We start from the raw sequence: 6,000 nt of genomic DNA, 5'->3' as shown, positions 1-6,000 counted from the left end.
CAGCTTGCTTCCAGTCAGCTAGCTGTGAGAACAGGATGCTGGAGTGGATGCGTCATGGGCCTGATCCTGCAGGGATATTTTTAACATTCTTACACAGTAATTTCAATATTGGCTAAGCTGCAAGGAAACACAGTTGTCTAAGGCTTCGCAGGATGTGCATTCACCAGTGCATGCAGTAAAAGGAAGATGCATGCAATTGCCACACATGGCAATTTACTGGCTTGCCAGCTTCTCCTAGTGTAAAAAGTCCAGGATGTATTTTCCAGCAATCTTACAATATTGTTCAGGTTGGCATACACTCCTGTTGTACAGGGATTTCATTTTTCAGATGTCAATTCTAGGATATTCTAGATGTCAATTCTTTGGATTTCCAGTACAGTGGTACCTCTGGTTACAGACGCTTCAGGTTACATACACTTCAGGTTACAGACTCCGCTAACCCAGAAATAGTACCTCGGGTTAAGAACTTTGCTTCAGGAGGAGAACAGAAATTGTGCTCTGGCAGCAGGAGGCCCCATTAGCTAAAGTGGTGCTTCAGGTTAAGAACAGTTTCAGGTTAAGAACGAACCTCCGGAACGAATAAAGTACACAACCAGAGGTACCACTGTATAGAATATTGGTGGTGGCTGCACTCTGTCACTATACCTCAGTACATGTGGCTACGAGCGTCTCAGGCTTGGAGTGAGGCAGTATTGCAGAAGGTGCAGAGTGGATAAAACCATTTCTTACGGTTGCAAAAAAAAAAAAATCACCAGTGAAACTAAAGAATTTTAAGAAAATTGCAGCAGAAGACAGGCATAATATACAGACCCACACAAACTACTTGGACATGCTGGATTAAGTAAACTATGAAGTAGCTGTTGCAGCTCCAGGCCAGCTATCACCGGTGTCTACAGCAGGAATAATTACCCCATTCTGAAAAATGAAGTCCCTGCACAACGGGAGTGTGTTCCAACCTGAGCTTTTCCTAGTGAGCTATGCCGTCTGTAGGAAATTCATCCCATTTGAAAAAGCCTTAAAGTTCAAGACTCTTAGGCTGGGACGTGCTGCCCGGGGCTGGTGAGAGTTGTACTGAGGAGCACTCGGAGAGTGGCAGGTTGGGACATGCTCCGTGGGCAGCCTTTTCAAGTTCCCACCCACATTTAACGGCTTTATTAATCTAACTCCACGTCCCGCCCCATTTTCAAAGGCCCCTTGATGAATAAAGATGAAAGCGTTGCGTTTCATGATAACAATCTCCCCGCTCTGTTATCAAAATCTTTTAAGGGGAGATCAAGGCTCTCAGAACGCTCCTACTGAACAATTATGAGTGTTCTTTGCTCCCTTGAAGTTCACTTGAGCTCAAAATGCAAAAAAAGCTGCTGGAATTTTGCTGCAGTGGGAAGGCCCTGGAGCGAAGGATCCTGCAAACTGGACAGGCAAACAGCTCACAAAAGGACCACCGTGGGAAGGCAGGGCAGGAGTGTTGCAGAACACAAGAACTGGTTTTATGGGATTGTCAGGCTAGACAGCTGGAATATGTTGTCTTTTTATGTGTGTTTCTTTTACTTGAACCCAAGATCTACCGCAGAGAACCAGCGGCAAAAGCCCTACAGTTAGAACTGAAGGCCAGGGCACCTCAGAGCACATTCTTAGCCTAGGGGTTTATTTTCAGTACCAGAACGGAACTGAGTTTGCATTTCTCCCACACAAACATCTTAATACGGTTCATTTCTCTTCATTTCAGCCGCCCGATTCATTCGGGAATGTTGCTTTGCTCCTGCCATTGTTAAAACAATTTTGAAGTCAGACGTCCTACAGCAGATCAGCCAGAGAACTCCCCACCGGATCCCGATTCAACTTCTGCAGCCCCCTGTGTTAAAAGAGCTTCCTACACAATATGGTACAATTAGTGTGTGGTAATACAATTTAGTACACACCAGTTTTATTAATACAATTTTTATTTTTATTTTTTTATAAGATATTTATTAAAGTTTTCAATATTAATACAGTAAAAAGAAAATCAAAAAGAAAAAAGAAAAATATAACAAAAATACAAAACAGAAAATACTTAAAAACACACAAAATTTCAATAACTTATTTTTCATTAACTTATTTCCCAGACCTCCTCGTACCTCCCTTTTTTGTATTCCAATTCAATTGTTAGTTCAGCAAATCCTTATCAATATTTTTTTAACATACTTCTAAACCTTTTTTCCGTATTCTCTTACAACATTACAGCTGAAAACCACTTAATTTCTATCCGACATCATTCTAACATTCATTAATTTTATAATATTTCTGTAGATAGTCTTTAAATTTCTTCCAATCTTCTTCCGCTGACTCTTCTCCCTGGTTATTAATACAATTTTTAGTACATGGCACAAAAGAAAAAGAAATGAGGAGGGAAGAGGAAAGCAAGCCCTGGAGCAGCTGCCGCTATTTTTAGCTTCTGAAACAGGGCAGCGTTTAAGGACAAGGAAACAACAGAGTCGTGGAGATGGAAGGAAACTCGCCAGATTCAGCCTGCTGCTGATGCAGGAAATCCATGGCTACAGCATCCCTGCAAAATTCGAAACAAAATAGATGAATACGCAAATGCCGAATTTTGCAGCTGGCATAACGGAGTCAGCTGGAGGCAGGTCAGTCGCAAGCACAAAGGACCTGGCATTGTTTCAGAACTGCCATGTTCCCAGAGCCCTGCCAACACAAGTCAATCTCCTTTTGCCAATGCTGTCCAAATTAGTGACAGTCCACCGAACAGAAATGCCGCCAGCCCTGTCCATCATGCAGTTTTGGTTCCACCCAGAAGATGGCAGAGGCGACACAATGTCCAGTATTATAGAGAGCTTTGCAAAGTTCTCCCCTCCTGGGTTCCACAACAATCCACAAAGGGTTTCAGTAAAAGGTAAAGGGACCCCTAACGTTAGGTCCAGTGGCAGATGATTCTGGGGTTGTGGGGCTCATCTTGCTTTATTGGCCAAAGGAGCTGGCGTACAGCTTCGCAGTGCACGGAAACACCATTTACCTTCCCGCTGGAGCAGTACCTATTTATCTACTTGCACTTGGACATGCTTTCGAACTGCTAGGTTGGCGGGAGCAGGGACCGAGCAACAGGAGCTCACGCCGTCACGGGGATTCGAACCGCCGACCTTCCAATCGGCAAGCCCTAGGCTCTGTGGTTTAGACCACAGCGCTGCCCGCGTCCCTTAAGGGGTCAGTAGGAGAAATCATAGGCGGTGTGGGACCCCTCTGGCTCTGAGAGCCAATGGTCAGGCGCAATCTGCATTCTAATGTACACTTTTTTTTCCTGGGGAGACGCATACCCCTAAACATTTTGTGAATCTAAGTTTGGGCCCATTGAGGGGCAGTATTTCAACATGAGTAGGAAAATGAGAGTATCCCTAAACTTTTTTTTTTAGAAAAAAAGCACTGCAGATATTATTGGCCTGTTCTGATGCAGCAGCTGGGTTTTTCATAAGCTGGATTCTTACTAAACATTAGGAATCACTGTCTGAGGGCAGGAACCGTTCAACAGTGGGAGCTCTTGGTCTCTCCATCATTGCAGGTTTTTAAAGAGAGGTTGGATGGCCATCTGCTGGGGATCCTTTAGCTGTTATTCCTGCGTTGCCGGGGGCTGGACTAGATGGCCTCTGGGGGTCCCCCCAACTCTATGATTCTACAAATTAGCTAATGCAGGACAGAGTGTAGAAGTCAAATCTATTAAAGCTGAATGTTCATTCCAGCCAGCAGAAGAATCGAAACAATGTGGGGATCGAAATTGCAAACACATGCGGGAAATACGAAAAAGCCACACGATTTAAGCCTCGCTGGCTGCAGGGGCTTCTGCTCTGGCCAATACATTGCCAATACTTTGCCATTTCCACCGATGGCTTTTTATTGGGCTTCTAAATGGAGACTCTCAGCCCGAGTCTCCTGTTGTGGTGATAAATGGGTTATTTTATCTCACGCTGGTTTTATATATATATATGGATGTAACTGGATATTTTAAGCGTTCTAGAGGTTTCATTGTTCATGGTTTGTTCGCTTGCAGAAGCCTTGCCGAAAAAGCAGCACAGAAAGCTTTGAAATAAATAAAAAAAACATCTTAAAAGCGACACACGTTTCTCTGAAGATGGCAATCAGCACAAGAAACACGGTTCTGTCTCTTGTTGCCTCTGTTCGTTCCAGTCCGTGGGATCAAACCTGCCTCTCCTGTTGTTTATGTTTTTTACCCATTTCTTGGTACTGCTGTTTCAATTAAAAAGGCTGCTTCCCATATTATTGGCCCCATCAATCACATGTGCAAATTTGTCGTTTATCCTAAATTAGAAAGAAAAAACAAGCTCCTGGCATCTCTTGGAGGCAGAGACCTGAATCTCTCCTTCTCCAACTCCTCTTACTTTCTCTGGATGTTGACGCACACACAGAGCTGTCCTTAGACAACCTCTACTCCTTCCTCTGGCCTAACTTTCCATATGCCCCCACCCAGTTCGAGTCCTGCACAGACGAGGCCAGCGTCCCTCGCCCAACCAGTCCGTCCACAGAAAAGGTGACATCTTAAGACCATAAGAAGAGCCCATCTATAGCATTCATTTACTGCAGGGAAGTCCAACAGGCCGATCGCGATCTACTGGTTGATCGTGGGGGGTCCGTGGTAGATCGTGGTCGATGGCCCCCCAAAATAATAAAGCTCAACAACTTTTGCTCCCTAAAAATCCAATGGGTAGATCCCTGCCAGTTTTTTGATAGTGGATCGCAGTCTCTTGGAAGTTGGACATGTCTGATTTACTGCTTTTAAATCTCACGTCCCATCCCTCACCCCCAAGGAGCTCAAAGGTGGCCTACATAGTTCTCCCCCTCCTCATTTGATTCCCCCACAACATCCCTGTGAGGTAGGTTAGGCGAAGAGGCAGTGACAAGGTGACTCACTGAGCTCAAGTGCAGGATTTGAACTCTGGTCTTCCAGGTCCTAGTCTGGCACTCTAACCACTACTCCATTCTGGTTCTACTTTGGCTGTTCTCACATGGGCCAACCAGCTGCCCCAACTGGAAACCCGCAAGCAGGATCTGGGCACAAGAGCCCTCTCCCTTCCTGCAGTTTCCAGGAACTGGAATTCAGAAGCATGGCTGGATCCAGCTGTGGAGGCAGAGCAGAGCCCTCCTGGTTAATAATAATAATAATAATAATAATAATAATAATAATAATAATAATTTATTATTTATACCCCACCCATCTGGCTGAGTTTCCCCAGCCACTCTGGGTAGCTTGCAACAAAATATTAAAATATTAAAATACAGTAATGCATTAAACATTAAAAGCTTCTCTAAACAGGGCTGTCTTCCGATGTCTTCTAAAAGCCTGGTAGTTGTTGTTCTCTTTGACATCTGGTGGCAGGGCTTTCCACAGGGCAGGTACCACCACCGAAAAGGCCCTCTGCCTGGTTCCCTGTAACCTCACTTCTTGCAGGGAGGGAACTGCCAGAAGGCCCTCGGTGCTGGACCTCAGTGTCTGGGCAGAACGAGAGGGGTGGAGACGCTCCTTCAGGTATACTGGACTGAGGCTGTTTAGGCCTGTAGTAAACACTGGTAGCCCTCTCTTCTATGAATTTAGCCAATCCTCTTTTAAGGCCATTCAGGTTGACAGCCATCACTGCCTCCTGTGGCAGCAAGTTCCATAGGTTAACTATGCAGAATGGAACTGTGGGTCCATCTAGTTCAGAATCATCTACTACGCGGACTGGCAGTGGGCCTCCAAGGTTTCGGACAGGAGTCCCTCCCAGCCCTATGTAGAGATTCCCATGGGATGGGCTGAGCTACAGCCCCTTCCCTAGCCTTGAGTTTCCATAATGGCGGTTTCCACGACCCACTACTGTACACAACTTTTAGAAGACATCTGAAGGCAGCTCCGTATAGGGAAGTGTTTAATGTTTGATATTTTATTATGTTTTTATACGTGCTAGGAGCTGCCCAGAGTGGCTGGGGAAACCCAGCCAGATGGGTGGGGTATAAATATTATCA

The sequence above is a fragment of the Podarcis melisellensis genome, assembly GCF_964234715.1.
Source record: "Podarcis melisellensis genome assembly, chromosome: 11".
NCBI classification, from domain to species: domain Eukaryota; kingdom Metazoa; phylum Chordata; class Lepidosauria; order Squamata; family Lacertidae; genus Podarcis; species Podarcis melisellensis.
The sequence above is the reverse complement of the archived record's forward strand: the minus strand, read 5'-3'. Positions refer to the sequence as shown.